This window comes from Arachis ipaensis, chromosome B4, assembly GCF_059453495.1.
Source record: "Arachis ipaensis isolate K30076 ecotype BB chromosome B4, ASM5945349v1, whole genome shotgun sequence".
Taxonomy (NCBI): domain Eukaryota; kingdom Viridiplantae; phylum Streptophyta; class Magnoliopsida; order Fabales; family Fabaceae; genus Arachis; species Arachis ipaensis.
Genome location: NC_142439.1, coordinates 72,186,986 through 72,205,154, shown reverse-complemented (window position 1 = coordinate 72,205,154; position 18,169 = coordinate 72,186,986). Strand labels below are relative to the sequence as shown.

Here is an 18,169-nt window from a genome sequence, read left to right as displayed (position 1 = left end):
TCTTCAAATTCAAAGGATTCACCACCAAGAAGATTGGATGCATGATCTTCATCACCAAGGGAGCTCAATTCTTGCTTCATTCCCTCCAAGTCTTCATTCAAAAATTGTTTTGGAGGTTATGCACTCTCCTCCTCAACATCAAATTCAATTTTCTTGGAGAGGTTCTCTTCAACTCTAGGTTCCCAAGGGGGTTCTGTATCTCCTAAGTCTTCAACCACTTCTTCCTCTTCTTCGATGATCATAGGTTCCTCCAATTGTTCTAACACAAAGTGGCATCCCTCATTTTCCACCGGAGTGTCCAATCTCTCCTTCATGCTATGCTTTTCAATTAATTCTCCACATGTGACCATGGGAGTGCTTTGAGTGCTCAAGTATTGGGAGGCTAAAGTGCTTACCACCTTGGTCAAGGTAGCCACAAATTTTAGTGTCTCCCTTTGCATTTCTCCTTGCCCTTGAAGTATGAGGCTAAGGATTTCATCCATTAGAGATTGGGGTGGAAAAGAGGGTTCATTGTCTTGGAGAAAGGGTTCATGATAGGAAGGTGGTTCTTCTTGGTAAAGTGGTGGTGTATATTGAGTGGTTCTCGGGAGTATTGATATTGGCATGGTGGTTTCATGTATAGCTCATGTGTTTCAAAAGGTGGTTAGTATGGTGGATATGGATCAAGGTCATATGGAGGTGTTTGGTGAAAATAGGCTTGTGAGTGTGGTTGAGGTTCATGTTGAGGATATGACTCATAGGCATATGGTGGTGGTTCTTGAAAGTCACAAGGAGATTCACCATAGCCATTGGATTGGTATGCATCATAGAATGGCTCTTGTTCATAGTGCATTGGTGGAGGTTCTTGCTATGAAAATTGATCATATGCATATGACTCCTCCCACCTTTGATTGTCTCATCCATGATACACATCCTCATTGAAGCTTCCATTACCTACAACATAGTTAGAACCAAACTCATAGCCAAAGTTAGAATTCATGATAGCAAGAGAAAATGAAAAAAAAAATCAAATAAAAAGTAAGAAAATTAAATCCTAAAACTAGCAAAAACTAACAAAGAAGCAAAAGGTAAACCTATTTACAATATTCACATATATACAATAACCAATAATACAACACCATTGCAAATCCCCGGCAATGGTGCCATTTTGATGAGAGGACATTTGACGGTCTAGAATTCACAAATGAAGTCTCGTTGCAATATAGTTTCTAAACCAACAAATACTCCTTTCATACAAAAATTTGTTTGTCACAAGTACAAACCCCTAAAATCTATAAACCGAAGTATTTAAACCTCGGGTCGTTCTCCCTAGGAATTACAATAAAGTGTCTTATTATTGGTTATGAGGTATGTTTTGGGGTTTTTGAGATAAGAGACATGAAATGTAAATGACAAAGGAAATAAACTAATTGCTAAAAAAGGTCTTGGCAAGGGTAGGTGGTCAAGGATCTCTATCCCTATCACTAACCACAACATGAGAATTGGCAAGGATCAACCCCATTAAGTCATTCTCTAACTAATAAAGGAAAGTCAAATGAGATATATCAATCCAAGTCCATAAGTCCTAGTTCTACACCAAATCAATTAGTGAGATCTAGCGTTAATGGCTCCCAATCGTCAATCACTTGGACATTAGTAACTCAAGAGTTCCTAAGTTACCTTCCCAAGCCAAGAACTCTAAAATCTACTCTAACATCCTCCCAAGTATTTCATCAAACACTTGGAAGGCATAAAAGAAAAGCATAGTAAAATTGCAAGGGAAGTAAATCTACACTACTCAATTGCAAGGAATTAAACAACAACAAATCAAATCAACAATAAAGGAACATGAATCATAAATTGCATTAAAGGAAAATGGAAGAACAGAAGTGCATCAACATAAAAGTAGAGAATTACAAGAATTGTAATACAAAACTAGAGAGAGGAGAAGTAGATGAAGAAGAATTGATAAAGGAAAAGTAAATCTAAGAATGAAATTAACCTAGATCTAAGAAATTCTAATCTAGATCTAACCTATTCCTAATCCTAGAGAGAAGTGAGAGCTTCTCTCTCTAAAAACTAACTAAAGCATGATAAAACTAAAAATCAAACTCACTAACTGCCTAGATGCCTCATCCCTCTTCAATCCTTGGGTCAAATAACATCAGAAATGAGTTGGATTGGGCCCAAAATGCCTTAGAATTTGCTGGCCACGAATTTGCATTTAATGAATCACGTGCAAATTGGCGCGTACGTGTACAGTGTGCGTGCATGCCCCTAAACGCGATGCAACTATGGCAAATTTTATATCATTTCGAAGCCCCGGATGTTAGCTTTCCAACGCAACTGGAACTGCATCATTTGGTCAATTAAGTACGAAGAGGTCGGCTTGACAGCTTTTGCAATTCCTTCATTTCTTCATGAGTTCTCCATTTTTACATGCTTTTCCTTCATTCCCTTGATCCAATCTTTGCCTCCTAAATCTGAAATCTCTTAACAAATATATCAAGGCATCTAATGGAATCAAGGTGAATTAAATTTAGCTATCTTAAGACCTAAAAAGCATATTTTCACTCTTAAGCACAATTAAAGGAGAATTTACAAAATAATGCTATTTCATTGAATAAATGTGGGAGAAGGCGATAAAATCCTCTAAATTCAACACAAGATAAACCCTCCAAATGGGGTTTATCAATCTCCTACCGCTAATGAAATTGGGGTTTAGTTCATCATTGCTCTAGTACCAAAATAGAAAAGAAAAATACAGAATATGAAGAACAAAAAGAAAAACAGAAAGCAAAATAAAATCATATCTCAGAAATCCTAAAACAGAACTAAAAGGAAAAATAAAAAGAAGGTAAAAGGAAAAAGTCCTATTGAAATCAAATTTTCTACTATTTATACACTTTCTAATTTAGTCATCAAGTACTTGGAGTGGGCTTTTTGGCCTTTGATAAAGTGGATCAGAGATGGGTACTTGGTTGCAGCTTCCAGGGGAACGTAGTGTTCTGAAAGAGAGCGCAGCGTTCATTCACCCATGTGTGCGTCCCTGATAACGTTCGTTAAATGAGCGCTACGTTCGTGCCATGAATGTGATCCACACGTGTGCGTCCTCTGCGCGTGCGCGTGCGCGTGGGTGGCAAAATGTCAATTCCAAGCTTCCCACCATCCATGTGTTTGTGTGCTTTATCCCAGATTCCCCATCGACCCGTGCGCGTCATATACGCGTGCGCGTCGGTTGCAAAATTTCAATTCCAAATTTAAATTTTGTCGCAAGCGCTCAATTAGGTAACGTAGCGCTCTCTTTGCAAATGAGCGCCAATTACATCCACACGTACGCATCATACATGCGTACGCGTGGGTCTTCAAAAATCGTTATTTGAACATAGCATTACTCTGCACTGCCCATCTTTCTCTTCATTTTTTCACCTGAAATCAACCAAACATGCAATCAAAGTCTCACCAAAATCATAAGGTTTTGCATCATTCATAATAATCACCTAATTCTTGTATAAATCTCATGATTTTGTATAAAATTAATGATGTTTGATTGAATGAAGATAAACATGAAATGCCATTCCAATCACTTACTTATTGTGCAAGAAAGTGTATGAAACCAAATGAAAAAAAAATGAAAATTGCTAGTAAAACTAGCATAAGATGACTTGTCATCAGGTTACTAAAAACTATGACACTAGTGTGAACCCAAATCCAAAGAATTGGAGCACCATGGTCCGAGGAAAAATCTTAGATTTCAGTTCGGAAAGTGTGAGGTTGGCATTCAACTTGCCCTTGATGCAAGGAGACCCACATCCTTACACTAGAAGAGTCAACTTTGATAAGGGATTAGATCAAGTACTCTCAGACATCTATGTGGAAGGAGCATAGTGGAAAAGGGATTCCCAAGGCAAGCCCATTCAACTAAGAAGGCTTGACCTAAAGCCTATAGCTAGAGGATGGTTGGAATTCATCCAAAGATCCATCATCCCCACTAGCAACCGGTCAGAAGTGACTGTTGACAAAGCTATCATGATCCATTGCATCATGATTGGAAGTGAGGTGGAAGTACGTGAGGTGATCCCTCAAGAATTGTACAAGATAGCTAAGAAGCCTTCCACCAATGCAAGGTTGGCATTCTCACACTTCATCTGTCATCTATGCAATTCAGCTAGAATTGTCATAGAGGGAGTGATGACATGTCATCATGTCATCTTTTTCTATGCTTTTTCATACAAGAAATTGATGATTAGTGCTTAAATATTGCATTCTTTTGTGGTTAAATGGTATATTTCCTTGATCTTTTGATTTTATAAATTTTGTAGGAACTAAGTGGAAAAAAAAAAGCAAAATAGCACAATATCACTTCAAAAGAAGAAAAGAAGGATTTTGGGGCACACTTTAAAGTTTGAGCACGCTTTGGAACTTTAGGCCACGCTTTTAAAAGCATGGCCCATGACCATGAAGCCGTGGCCTTATTATCATGAAATATTATGCATGCATGCATTTAATTATAATGAATTAAATGAATGAGCTTTACGGCATTACTAAGTAATTAATATTAAGGAAAGCATGCATGCATTTGATTAATTGATGTCATCATGAACCATGCATTGGCATTGAAGAATGAATGAAATGAATGCATTATTAATTAAAGCCAATGGAAGAATGCATAAAGTACATTATTAAAGCAAATTGCTTTAACGTAATGCATTGGCATTAATTAATGAATTCATACATGATTATTAAATGCCAATGAATAAATAAATAAACACTAGCGTTCATTAGGAAATGAGCACTAAGTTGGCAATGAAAGGAATGAAGCAAGCGTTCATTAGGCAAGGAAGAGCATTCAAATAATTGAGCGCTACGTTCATTTGATTGAGCATTTTCGTGGCCCATGAAGGTTCGAACCATGCACACAAGGGAAGCAAAGTAGCGCTATGTTGCTTAACCTCACTAACCGCTACCTTGGCCAGAGGAAATTGCTAGCAAATGAAGCCAGCAAGGTTCGAAAGTGGAGACTAACTCAAGCATGTAGCACTACGTTCAAATCATTCACTGAGCGCTACTTTGGCACAAGGCTTGGTTCGAAGGCTTCACACTAAGCAAGGGAGCGCTACGTTTTCTTACTTAACCAAGCGCTCCACTGGAGCCTCACCAAGTGCCCCTGACCCAAGCCTCACAAAATGCACACTGATCCAATTAAATCAAGCCATCCGGATCCACTCTTCTTCAAACCCAAAGCAAGCAAAGCCCATTATCATCACTCAAAGGCACAAGAGATAGTTAGAATAGGAATTTCGTTTAAATTGTAATTTGTTTTCAATTTCATTTTCATTTTCATTTTGTAAAGCCTATAAAAAGGCATCTGTTTCATTTCATTAAGAAAGGGTAGCTCTACTAGAGAGCATTAGGAGTAGGGTAGAAGGCTCTGGTAGAGAGCTTAGCTTCCTTTTCCTTTTCTACAATTTTATATTTCTGTTATAATTGAATTCAATTTGGCTTATGCAAATTTTCAATTTCTACAATTCCCTGCTACACTTTTCTTTCCTGCAAATTCACTTTCTGCAACTTTACATTTGAAATTGTTGAGATTCAAATTTACTTTTTTCCTACAAATTTGCAATTCTGTTCTTCTACACTTTCACATTTTCATTTCCTTTGAGCTTGATATACTTTTCTGTAAATTTAATGCCTCTGCAATTTACAATTGAGTTTGCTGTGAGCTTGATTTACATTTCCTACAATTTACAATTCCTGCAATTGTCCTGAGTTTTGATTTAATGCTTCATTTAATTTCCAGTACCCAGCCCCCTTTACATTTCATGCAATTTACCTTTCTTGTCATTTAAGATTCTATCAATTTACATTCCTTGCTCTTTATGTTTCTGCTCATTTACTTTCTGCAACTTTAAATTCCTTCCAATTTATGTTCTATTGCTCCAATTTTCACTCAATTCATCAATGTTAGCTTGACTAAACTAATCACCTCACTAAAGTTGCTTGATCCATCAATTCCTATGGGATCGACCTCACTCTAAGTGAGTTTTACTACTTGATGCGACCCGGTACACTTGCCGGTGAGTTTTGTATGGAAATCTAATTTTCCACCCATTAAGTTTTTGGTGTCGTTGCCGGGGATTGATTTAGATCAACAATGATTAAGTGGGTGAGAAGTCTAGATTAAGCATTTTCTTTGTTTTTTGTTCTCTGTTTTAAGTTGATAGCAAGGTGTTTGAGTTATTGCCTCACTAAGAATTCTTCTCTGAGATATGAATTTCACTTTTCCTTAGTGTTGCGTTTTACAAAATTCAAATGGAATTCAACTCATCTTATGATCAAACAAATTTTATGGGATATTACCCACCATCACTAATTTCTAATGATGGCTGGGAATATCACCAACAAATTACAGATCCTGAGCACTCCAATCCATGGAGATATGTCTCAAACCCACAAGATGAGCAAGAGAATCATATGGGATACTTCCCACCACCACAAAATGATTCAAGTCATTATTCTAGTGGTGGTTGGGAGTATCACCAAGAATTGAAAGAGTATGAACACCTCCCAGAACCACAAGATGACTCGTACTGCTATAACAACCACTCATATTGTGGCTGGGAAAGTCAAAATCAAAGGAATCTTGATGATCCATACTTTGTTCATCAAGAGACATCTTCCCTGGAGCATACTCTCAATAAAGTCATGCAAAATTGTCCACCAAGGCAACAAGATGATCCATACTATGATGAATTCGTTAAAGACTCACATTGTGGATGGAAGGAGCAAAGCTAGAGAGCATTTGATAGTGCATCATCACTTGAGCAGACCTTTAATTCATCTATGAAAAATTGTCCACCCTCACTTCCCAGTTTCTCATTTGAAAGTTTTTCATCACTTGATTATGCCTCAACACAAAGTTTCCTCCAAGATCCATACAAGTTATCCCACCAACCACAAAAGTCATCCCACCAACCACAAAATTTATCCCACAACTCACAAAACTCATTCCACACCCCTCAACACAATTTCACCACAACACATCCATGTCACCAAAATTACTCTCAACCTTCATCTCTTGAACTAGCAGTTGAGGATTACCTTCAATGGTCCAAGGAACCCTTAGAGAGCCGATGCCAAGCCATTAAAATACAAGGACAACTCTTGGAAAGACACAAACAATCCTGGAAAGAAATCCTCTTCAAGAAGATGAATGGGCCCTTAGAGCAAACAAGGAGGAACTTAGAACCATCAAACAGTGAGGATGAAGACCAATTTGTGAGTGAGAAAGTAGAAGAGCAAGAATAAAAGGTCCCTGTGTCATGTGAAATTGCAATGAAGGATGAGGAACATGAGCCAAGGATTTTATATTCACAAAAGCTAATTGAAGTGATAATAGAACATGAAGATTCCCTCCCAAAAGACTTAATGGAAAGTCATGAAGAAGGAATTGAGGAAGACAATCAAGAGAAGTCACACTCAATTGAAGCAGAGAAGTACATAGAGGAAGGGCTCATGGAACCACCAATTCAAAAGGCTCTTGATGAAGAAAACACTCTAATAATCACACAACCACCAAGTCTTGAATTCAAAGAAGTGAAGGCAACTAACCAGAGCACCAATCCTACCCCTGATCCAGCAAGCAAGCTCAATCAAGCCATTAACAAAAGGAAGCTTGCTGAGGAGAGACCAAGACATGGGACAATAGCTGAATCTTCTCCCCCTTTGAGGTCATTCCTCTTAACAAACTGGAAGAAGAGGAAGAAAGTGAAGAACAACATGTCATGCTAATGACACTAAAAGAGCGCTTGTTGGGAGGCAACCCAACCTTAGGTAACATTTCATTCCTTTGCTTTGTTTATTTTCTTTCTCTGCTTTGTTTAAATTTCAATAAATTGGCATATGATTACATTCTAAGTTTGGTGTTGCTGGTGCCCAGAAATCGTGACGGTTCCATTCCTTGGTAACGGCACTGAAAACTTTATACGCACGTTCATAATCTTAATTCTTTGTCACAACTTCGCACAACTGACCAGCAAGTGCACTGGGTCATCCAAGTAATAAACCTTACATGAGTAAGGGTCGATCCCACGGAGATTGTCGGCTTGAAGCTTGGTCACCTTGTAAATCTCAGTCTGGCGGATTCAAATGTATTAAGAGATTATAGTGTACTAAGAGATAATTAAAATAGGATAGAGATACTTATGTAATTTATTGGGGAGAGTTTCAGATAACCGTATAGAGATGCTTTCGTTCCTCTGAACCTTTGCTTTCCTGCTGTCTTCATCCAACCATTCCTACCCCTTTCCATGGCAAGCTTTATGTAGGGCATCACCATTGTCAATGGCTACATCCCATCCTCTCTGTGAAAATGGTCCAATGCGCTGTCACTGCATGGCTAATCATCTGGCGGTTCTCGATCATACTGGAATTGGATTTACTATCCTTTTGCGTCTGTCACTACGCCCAGCACTCGCGAGTTTGAAGCTCGTCACAGCCATCACTTCCCAGATCCTACTCGGAATACCACAGACAAGGTTTAGACTTTCCGGATCTCAAGAATGTCCATCCATGGGTTCTAACTTATACGACGAAGATTCTAATATCTCAGACTCGGTCCTCTGTATTAGATATCTAAGAGATACTCATTCTAGCTTGTTTGCATGTAGAACGGAAGTGTTTGTCAGGCATGCGTTCATAGGTGAGAATGATGATGAGCGTCACATAATCATCACATTCATCATGTTCTTGGGTGCGAATGGATATCTTAGAATAGGAATAAGCTTGAATTGAATAGAAAAACAGTAGTACTTTGTATTAATTCATGAGGAACAGCAGAGCTCCACACCTTAATCTATGGAGTGTAGAAACTCCACCATTGAAAATACATAAGTGATAAGGTCCAGGCATGGCCGAATGGCCAGCCTCCATGATCTAAGAACTAAATGTCCAGAGATGTAAATACAATAGTAAAAAGTCCTATTTATACTAAACTAGTTACTATGGTTTACAGAGATAAGTAAATGATGCAGAAATCCACTTCCGAGGCCCACTTGGTGTGTGCTTGGGCTGAGCATTGTGCTTTACATGTGTAGAGGCTTCTCTTGGAGTTGAACGCCAGTTTGTAACCTGTTTCTGGCGTTTAACTCCACTTAGCAACCTATTACTGGCGTTTGACTCCAGAATGCAACATGGAACTGGCGTTCAACGCCAGTTTGCGTCGTCTAAACTCAAGCAAAGTATGGACTATTATATATTTCTGGAAAGCCCTGGATGTCTACTTTCCAAAACAATTAAGAGCGCGCCATTTGGAGTTCTATAGCTCCAGAAAATCTATTTTGAGTGCAGGGAGGTCAGAATCCAGCAGCATCTGCAGTCCTTCTTCAACCTCTAAATCTGATTTTTGCTCAAGTCCCTCAATTTCAGCCAGAAATTACCTGAAATCACAGAAAAACATACAAACTCATAGTAAAGTCCAGAAATGTGATTTTTAATTAAAAACTAATAAAAATATACTAAAAACTAACTAAAATATACTGAAAACTATGTAAAAACAATGCGAAAAAGCGTATAAATTATCCGCTCATCACAACACCAAACTTAAATTGTTGCTTGTCCCCAAGATGGTCCATTCTGAAAGCATGTCAGAAGGACACTTATTGGTCAGTTCCTTGTATCTCTCCCAAGCTTCATAGAGGGATTCACCTTCTTTCTGTCTAAAGGTTTGAACATCTACTCTAAGCTTACTAAGCTTTTGAGGAGGAAAGAACTTGGCTAAGAAAGCCGTGATCAGCTTATCCCAAGAGTTCAGGCTATCTTTAGGTTGAGAGTTCAACCATACTCTAGCTCTGTCTCTTACAGTAAACGGGAAAAGCATAAGCCTGTAGACCTCGGGATCAACCCCATTGGTCTTAACAGTATCACAGATCTGCAAGAATTCAGTTAAGAACTGAAAAGGATCTTCGGATGGAAGTCCATGAAACTTGCAGTTCTGTTGCATCAGAGAAACTAATTGAGGTTTAAGCTCAAAATTGTTTGCTCCAATGGCAGGGATTGAGACGCTTCTTCCATGTAAATTGGAATTTGGTGCAGTGAAGTCACCAAGCATCTTCCTTGCATTGTTATTATTTTCGGCCATGTTTTCTTCTTTTTCGAAGATTTCTGTCAGATTTTCTCTAGAGAGTTGTGTTTTGGCTTCCCTTAGCTTCCTCTTCAGAGTCCTTTCAGGTTCAGGATCAGCTTCAACAAGAATGTTCTTATCCTTGTTCCTGCTCATATGAAAAAGAAGAAAACAGAAAAGAAAATATGGAATCCTCTATGTCACAGTATAGAGATTCCTTTATGTGAGTATAAGAATAGAAGAATAGAAGAAGAGAAATTCGAACACCAAGAGGAAGAGAGGGTTCAAATTTTGAGATGAAGAGAAGTGTTAGTAAATAAATAAATAATTAGAAGAAGATGAGAGAGAGGGAATTTCGAAAATTAATTAAATTAAAAATAAAATTTAAAGTTAACTTTCAAAAATTAAAATTAAAATAAAATTAAATTAAAAATTAAAACAATTAGTTAAATAAAAAAACAGAATTTTGAAAAAGAGGGAAAGGATTTTCGAAAATTAGAAAGAGAGAGTTACTTAGGTAGTTTTGAAAAAGATATGATTGAAACAAAAAGATAAGATTGATTGAAAAATATTTGAAAATTAATTTTGAAAAGATATGAAGTTAGAAAAGATTTTGAAATTGATTTTGAAAAAGATGTGATTGAAATTTATTTTGAAAAAGATTTGAAAAAGAAATTTAAAAAGATTTGATTTTGAAAATTAAAGTTGATTACTTGACTAACAAGAAACAAAAATATAGGATTTTAAAATTTAAAGATTGAACCTTTCTTAATAGGCAAGCAACAACTTAATATTTTTGAATCAATCACATTAATTGTTAGTATTAAAATCGAAAATATGAAATAGAAATAAGAAAAAGATTTTGAAAATCAAATTGAAATTTTTGAAATTATGAAAGAAAAAGTGAAAAAGATTTGATTTTTGAAAAAGATTTGAAAAAGATATAATTTTTAAATTGAAAATTTGATTTGACTCATAAGAAACAACTAATTTTGAAAATTTTTTGAAAAAGTCAACTCAAATTTTCGGAATTTATGAGTGAAATAAGAGAAAGATATTTTTTTTATTTTTGAATTTTCAATGAAGAAAGAGAAAAACAACCCAAAGACTCAAAACATGAAAATTATGAATCAAAATAACTAATGCATGCAAGAACACTTTGAATGTCATGATGAACACCAAAAACACTTTGAATGTCAAGATGAACACCAAGAACTTATTTTTGAAAAAGTTTTAAGAAAAGAGAACATGCAGGACACCAAACTTAAAAATTTTTATTCTTTAGCCATTAATGTTTCAAGAATGCATATGAAAAACAAGAAAAGACACAAAACAAGAAAGTATGAAGATCAAACAAGAAGACTGGCCAAGAACAACTTGAAGATCATGAAGAATGAAATGCATGAAATTTTCGAAAATAATTTTTAGAAAATTAAAAAGATGCAATTGACACCAAACTTAAAAGTTGACTCTAGACTCAAGCAAGAAACACAAAAAATATTATTGATTTTATGATTTTGTAAAAATTTTTTTGTATTTTTCAAAAATTAATTGAGAAAAAAAAGAAAAATTTTTGATTTTTTCGAAAATAAGAATAATAAAAACAAAAAGGTTAAAATTAAAATAAAGTTACCTAATCTGAGCAACAAGATGAACCGTCAGTTGTCCAAACTCGAACAATCCCCAGCAACGGCGGCAAAACTTGGTGCGCAGAAATCGTGACGGTTCCATTCCTTGGTAACGGCGCTAATAACTTAATACGCACGTTCATAATCTTAATTCTTTGTCACAACTTCGCACAACTGACCAGCAAGTGCACTAGGTCGTCCAAGTAATAAACCTTACGTGAGTAAGGGTCGATCCCACGGAGATTGTCGGCTTGAAGCAAGCTATGGTCACCTTGTAAATCTCAGTTAGGCGGATTCAAATGTATTAAGAGATTATAGTGTACTAAAAGATAATTAAAATAGGATAGAGATACTTATGTAATTTATTGGTGAGAGTTTCAGATAAGCGTATAGAGATGCTTTCGTTCCTCTGAACCTCTGCTTTCCTGCTGTCTTCATCCAACCATTCCTACTCCTTTCCATGGCAAGCTTTATGTAGGGCATCACCGTTGTCAATGGCTACATCCCATCCTCTCTGTGAAAATGGTCCAATGCGCTGTCACTGCATGGCTAATCATCTGGCGGTTCTCGATCATACTGGAATTGGATTTACTATCCTTTTGCGTCTGTCACTACGCCCAGCACTCGCGAGTTTGAAGCTCGTCACAGTCATCACTTCCCAGATCCTACTCGGAATACCACAGACAAGGTTTAGACTTTCCGGATCTCAAGAATGGCCATCCATGGGTTCTAACTTATACCACGAAGATTCTAATATCTCAGACTCGGTCCTCTGTATTAGATATCTAAGAGATACTCATTCTAGCTTATTTGCATGTAGAACGGAAGTGTTTGTCAGGCACGCGTTCATAGGTGAGAATGATGATGAGCGTCACATAATCATCACATTCATCATGTTCTTGGGTCCGAATGGATATCTTAGAATAGGAATAAGCTTGAATTGAATACAAAAACAGTAGTACTTTGTATTAATTCATGAGGAACAGCAGAGCTCCACACCTTAATCTATGGAGTGTAGAAACTCTACCATTGAAAATACATAAGTGATAAGGTCCAGGCATGGCCTAATGGCCAGCCTCCATCATCTAAGAACTAAACGTCCAGAGATGTAAATACAATAGTAAAAAGTCCTATTTATACTAAACTAGTTACTAGGGTTTACAGAGATAAGTAAATGATGCAGAAATCCACTTTCGGGGCCCACTTGGTGTGTGCTTGGGCTGAGCATTGAGCTTTACACATGTAGAGGCTTCTCTTGGAGTTGAACGCCATTTTGTAACCTGTTTCTGGCGTTTAACTCCACTTAGCAACCTGTTTCTGGCGTTTGACTCCAGAATGCACCATGGAACTGGCGTTCAACGGCAGTTTGCGTCCTCTAAACTCGGGAAAAGTATGGACTATTATATATTGCTGGAAAGCCCTGGATGTCTACTTTCCAACGCAATTAAGAGCGCGCCATTTGGAGTTCTGTAGCTCCAGAAAATCCATTTTGAGTGCAGGGAGGTTAGAATCCAGCAGCATCTACAGTCCTTCTTCAACCTCTGAATCTGATTTTTGCTCAGGTCCCTCAATTTCAGCCAGAAATTACCTAAAATCATAGAAAAACACACAAACTCATAGTAGAGTCTAGGAATGTGATTTTTAATTAAAAACTAATAAAAATATACTAAAAACTAACTAAACTATACTGAAAACTATGTAAAAATAATGCCAAAAAGCGTATAAATTATCCGCTCATCAGTTGCCCTGCAACAAGCTGTTGTTAATCTCTATGGATGATTGCATCAAATCTGAATTGAAAGTGTCACACTAAGATTCTAAGTTTGGTGTGCCACTTATTTTCTATGCAATTTATTCAGCAACACCACTTGTCTACATAATCATAATGCCCTTTGCAGTGTTATTTTTCTTCTTAGTTGGATAATTTTAGTTTTCACTTTGTTTTAGTCATTTCTTTGTTTTTAATGCTTTCTTTTATTAGCTGATTTTGTTAATACATCACCAAGAGATCCTTATTCATAACAGATTCTTGGCTTGGTGATTGTATCTAACATATAACAGTTTCTTGTGTTTAGTTTTAGTTCAAATAAGTTGACATGTGGTTACATTCTAAGTTTGGTGTTGCTATGCAACAAAAATTTGCGTCCAATCTTTGCTGGATACTTGCATCAATTCTAAGTGAAAGTGTCACACTAAGTTTGGTGTGCCATTCATACTTTATGCAATGTATCATGCACACCCTCTTATTTTTGCAATCTCAATGTCTCTATTTCTCTGTGCCTTCATTGTTATTATTCATTCTGCTTGCTTAAAACACATGTACTACTAACACTTTATTGTGTAAGACACTCATGGTCCATTCTAGACCCATCACCATTGTTCTAATTGTTGCTTGAGGATGAGCAACCATTCTGAGTATTGGTATGGGAAGAAGGAAGAGTAGAAGGAAAAGGACAACAGTAGAGAAGATGTATTACAAGGTTGTAAAGTTCCTTTTTCTCTCATTTATTTCCAGCACTTTAAATTGCATGATTGTCTTTATCTTCTCTGTATGCATGTGCGGTATGAATAAGCATAGCCTGAATTTTGATTTGCAACATGTTGCTGTGACATTATGACTACCAACTTGAGTTTTGTAAATTCAAAAGCAATAAAGCATCATGATCATAAACAAACAAGGAATTAAAGAAGAACTTAGCATGTGCATACAAGTATTGGAAGGCTAGTATGGTTAATTATTGCTCAATTGCATTGGATTTTATTTAATTGAAGTTTTCATCTAGGACATTTTATGAAATCTTTTTGAAATCATGAAAACCTTGAAGAAGAAATTGCAAATTAAGGCAAGAAAAGAAAAAGGGAAAGAATGAGAAAGCTGAAGGCTCTGAGTACCAATGATAATTAAGTTGTTAAGTACTTGTGGTGTCTATGTATCAAGCAAAAAGCTTGAAAATAAAACACTTAGAAGTCAAAGCTAGGCTCAAGTGCAAATGCACTCCCTCAAAGCTCAAGACTCTGAGCATCAATGATTAGAGAGTTAAGAAAAGAAACAAATGAGCTTAAAGAAGTCCTCTAATTAAATGCTTGTGGTGCTTATGTGTCAAGTAGTAATACTTAAAAACAAAGCATTTAGAGTTGTAGTTTTGTTAACAACTCATGAGGCAAAGCACCCAAAAGGAAAAGCTAATAAGAAAATCAAAAGCTTGTTTCAAGGAAGAAATATAAGGAAAAGATTTCATAAACTGAGCTAGATAGAAGCATCAATCATTTACATTTCTTTTGTGATTGTAGCATTCATAGAAAACTAGTCAACCTTGAACATTGAGTTGCTATTCTACTTACCTTGGATTGTCAATCTTTTTTGCATGATTCTTTTCTTGCTTGAGGACAAGCAAGGTTTAAGTTTGGTGTTGTGATGAAATGTCATCATGTCATGTTCTTCTATGCTTTCTCATACAAGAAATTGATGATTAGTGCTTAAATATTGCATTCTTTTGTGCTTAAATGGTATATTTTCTTGATCTTTTAATTTTATAAATTTTGTAGGAACTAAGTGGAAAAAGAAGCAAAATAGCACAAAATCAGTTCAAAAGAAGAAAAGAATGATTTCGGGACACACTTTAAAGTTTGAGCATACTTTGGAACTTTAGGCCACGCTTTTAAAAGCGTGGCCCATGACCATGAAGCCATGGCCTTATTATCATAAAATATTATGCATACATGCATTTAATTAGAATGAATTAAATGAATGAGCTTTATAGCATTATTAAGTAATTAAAATTAATGAAAGCATGCATGCATTTGATTAGTTGATGTCATCATGAACCATGCATTGGCATTGAAGAATGAATGAAATGAATGCATTATTAATTAAAGCCAATGGAAGAATGCATGAAGTACATTATTAAAGCAAATTGCTTTAACGTAATGCATTGGCATTAATTAATGAATGCATACATGATTATTAAATGCCAATGAATAAATAAATGAACACTAGCGTTCATTAGGAAATGAGCACTAAGTTGGCAATGAAAGGAATGAAGCAAGCGTTCATTAGGCAAGGAAGAGCGTTCAAATAATTGAGCGCTACGTTCATTTGATTGAGCGTTTTCGTGGCCCATGAAGGTTCGAACCATGCACACAAGGGAAGCAAAGTAGCACTACGTTGCTTAACCTCACTGAACGCTACCTTGGCCTGAGGAAATTGCTAGCAAATAAAGCCAGCAAGGTTCGAAAGTGGAGACCAACTCAAGCATGTAGCGTTACGTTCAAATCATTCACTGAGCGCTACTTTGGCACAAGGCTTAGTTCGAAGGCTTGACACTAAGCAAGGGAGCGCTACGTTTTCTTACTTAACCGAGCACTCTACTGGAGCCTCACCAAGTGCCCCTGACCCAAGCCTCACAAAATGCACACTGATCCAATTAAATCAAGCCATCCGGATCCACTCTTCTTCAAATCCAAAGCAAGCAAAGCCATTATCATCACTCAAAGTCACAAGAGATAGTTAGAATAGGAATTTCATTTAAATTGTAATTTGTTTTCAATTTCAATTTCATTTTCATTTTGTAAAGCCTATAAAAAGGCATATGTTTCATTTCATTAAGAAAGGGTGACTCTGCTAGAGAGCATTAGAAGTAGGGTAGAAGGCTCTGGTAGAGAGCTTAGCTTCCTTTTCCTTTTCTGCAATTTTACATTTCTATTATAATTGAATTCAATTTGGCTTATGCAAATTTTCAATTTCTACAATTCTCTGCTACACTTTTCTTTCTTGCAAATTCACTTTCTGCAACTTTACATTTGATATTATTGAGATTCAAATTTACTTTTCCTACAAATCTGCAATTCTGTTCTTCTACACTTTCACATTTTCGTTTCCTTTGAGCTTGATCTACTTTTCAGCAAATTTAATGCCTCTGCAATTTACAATTGAGTTTCTTGCAATTTACAATTCCTGCAATTGTCCTGAGTTTTGATTTAATGCTTCATTTAATTTCCTATACCCAACCCCCTTTACATTTCATGAAATTTACCTTTTTTGTCATTTAAGATTCTGTCAGTTTACATTCCTTGCTCTTTACGTTTCTGCTCATTTACTTTTTGCAACTTTAAATTCCTTGCAATTTATGTTCTGTTGCTCTAATTTTCACTCAATTCGTCAATGTTAGCTTGACTAAACTAATCACCTCACTAAAGTTGCTTGATCCATCAATCCATGTAGGATCGACCTTACTCTAAGTGAGTTTTACTACTTGATGCGACCCGGTACCCTTGCCGGTGAGTTTTGTGTGGAAATCTAATTTTCCACCCATCAGGGAGATATCTCTATTGGGGAGGACAAGCCCATCACTAAGAAGAGGATGAAGCAAACTAGAGATCATGCACAAGAACCTGTGCAGCCGCCTCAGCATGAGACCCCTGAGATGCCTCAAGGGATGTATTTTCCTCCTCAAAGCTATTGGGATCAATGGCAGACTTCTCTTGGAGAACTAAGCACTAACATGGAGCAATTGAGGGTGGAGCATCAAGGGCATTCCACTACCCTCTATGAAATAAGAGAAGATTAAAGAGCCATAAGGCAAGAAGAAATGGCTCTGAGGGAAGAACAACAAAGGCAAAGGAGTGACATTGAAGAGATCAGGCATCACATTGGGTCCTCAAGGAGGAGCACTAGCCGCCTGATGAGCGGATAATTTATACGCTTTTGGCATTGTTTTTAGGTAGTTTTTAGTATGATTTAGTTAGTTTTTACTATGTTTTTATTAGTTTTTATGCAAAATTCACATTTCTGGACTTTACTATGAGTTTGTGTATTTTTCTGTGATTTTAGGTATTTTCTAGTTGAAATTGAGGGACCTGAGCAAAAATCTGATTCATAGGCTAAAAAAGGACTGCAGATGCTATTGGATTCTGACCTCCCTGCACTCGAAATGGATTTTCTGGAGCTACAGAAAGAAAATTGGCGCGCCCTCAATTACGTTGAAAAGTAGACATCCAGGGCTATCCAGCAATATATAATAGTCCGTACTTTGCCCGAGTTTTGACGACGCAAACTGGCGTTCAAACGACAACTTCCTGCCCTATTCTGAAGTTAAACGCTAGAAACAGGTTACAAACCAGAGTTAAACGCCACAAACAGGCTGCAACTTGGCGTTTAACTCCAAGAAAAGCCTCTACATGTGTAAAGCTCAATGCTCAGTCCAAGCACACACCAAGTGGGCCCCGGAAGTGGATTTCTGCACTATCTGCACTTAATTGCTTATTTTTTGTAACCCTAGCTACTAGTTTATTATAAAAATAACTTTTAGAGACTTACTATGTACCTCATGACATTTTTACACTTCATAATATATTTCTGACGGCATGAGTCTCTAAACCCTATGGTTGGGGGTGAGGAGCTCTGCTGTGTTTCGATGAATTAATGCAATTACTACTGTTT

General features: G+C 36.7%; 1 non-coding gene across 1 annotated transcript; it reads left to right on the top strand.

The window, feature by feature from the left end:
* Positions 1 to 9,619: 9,619 nt before the first annotated feature.
* Positions 9,620 to 9,727, top strand: LOC148567888 (small nucleolar RNA R71). The gene has a single exon (XR_015883059.1). It is a non-coding gene; the product is annotated as a small nucleolar RNA R71 (small nucleolar RNA).
* Positions 9,728 to 18,169: the final 8,442 nt, after the last annotated feature.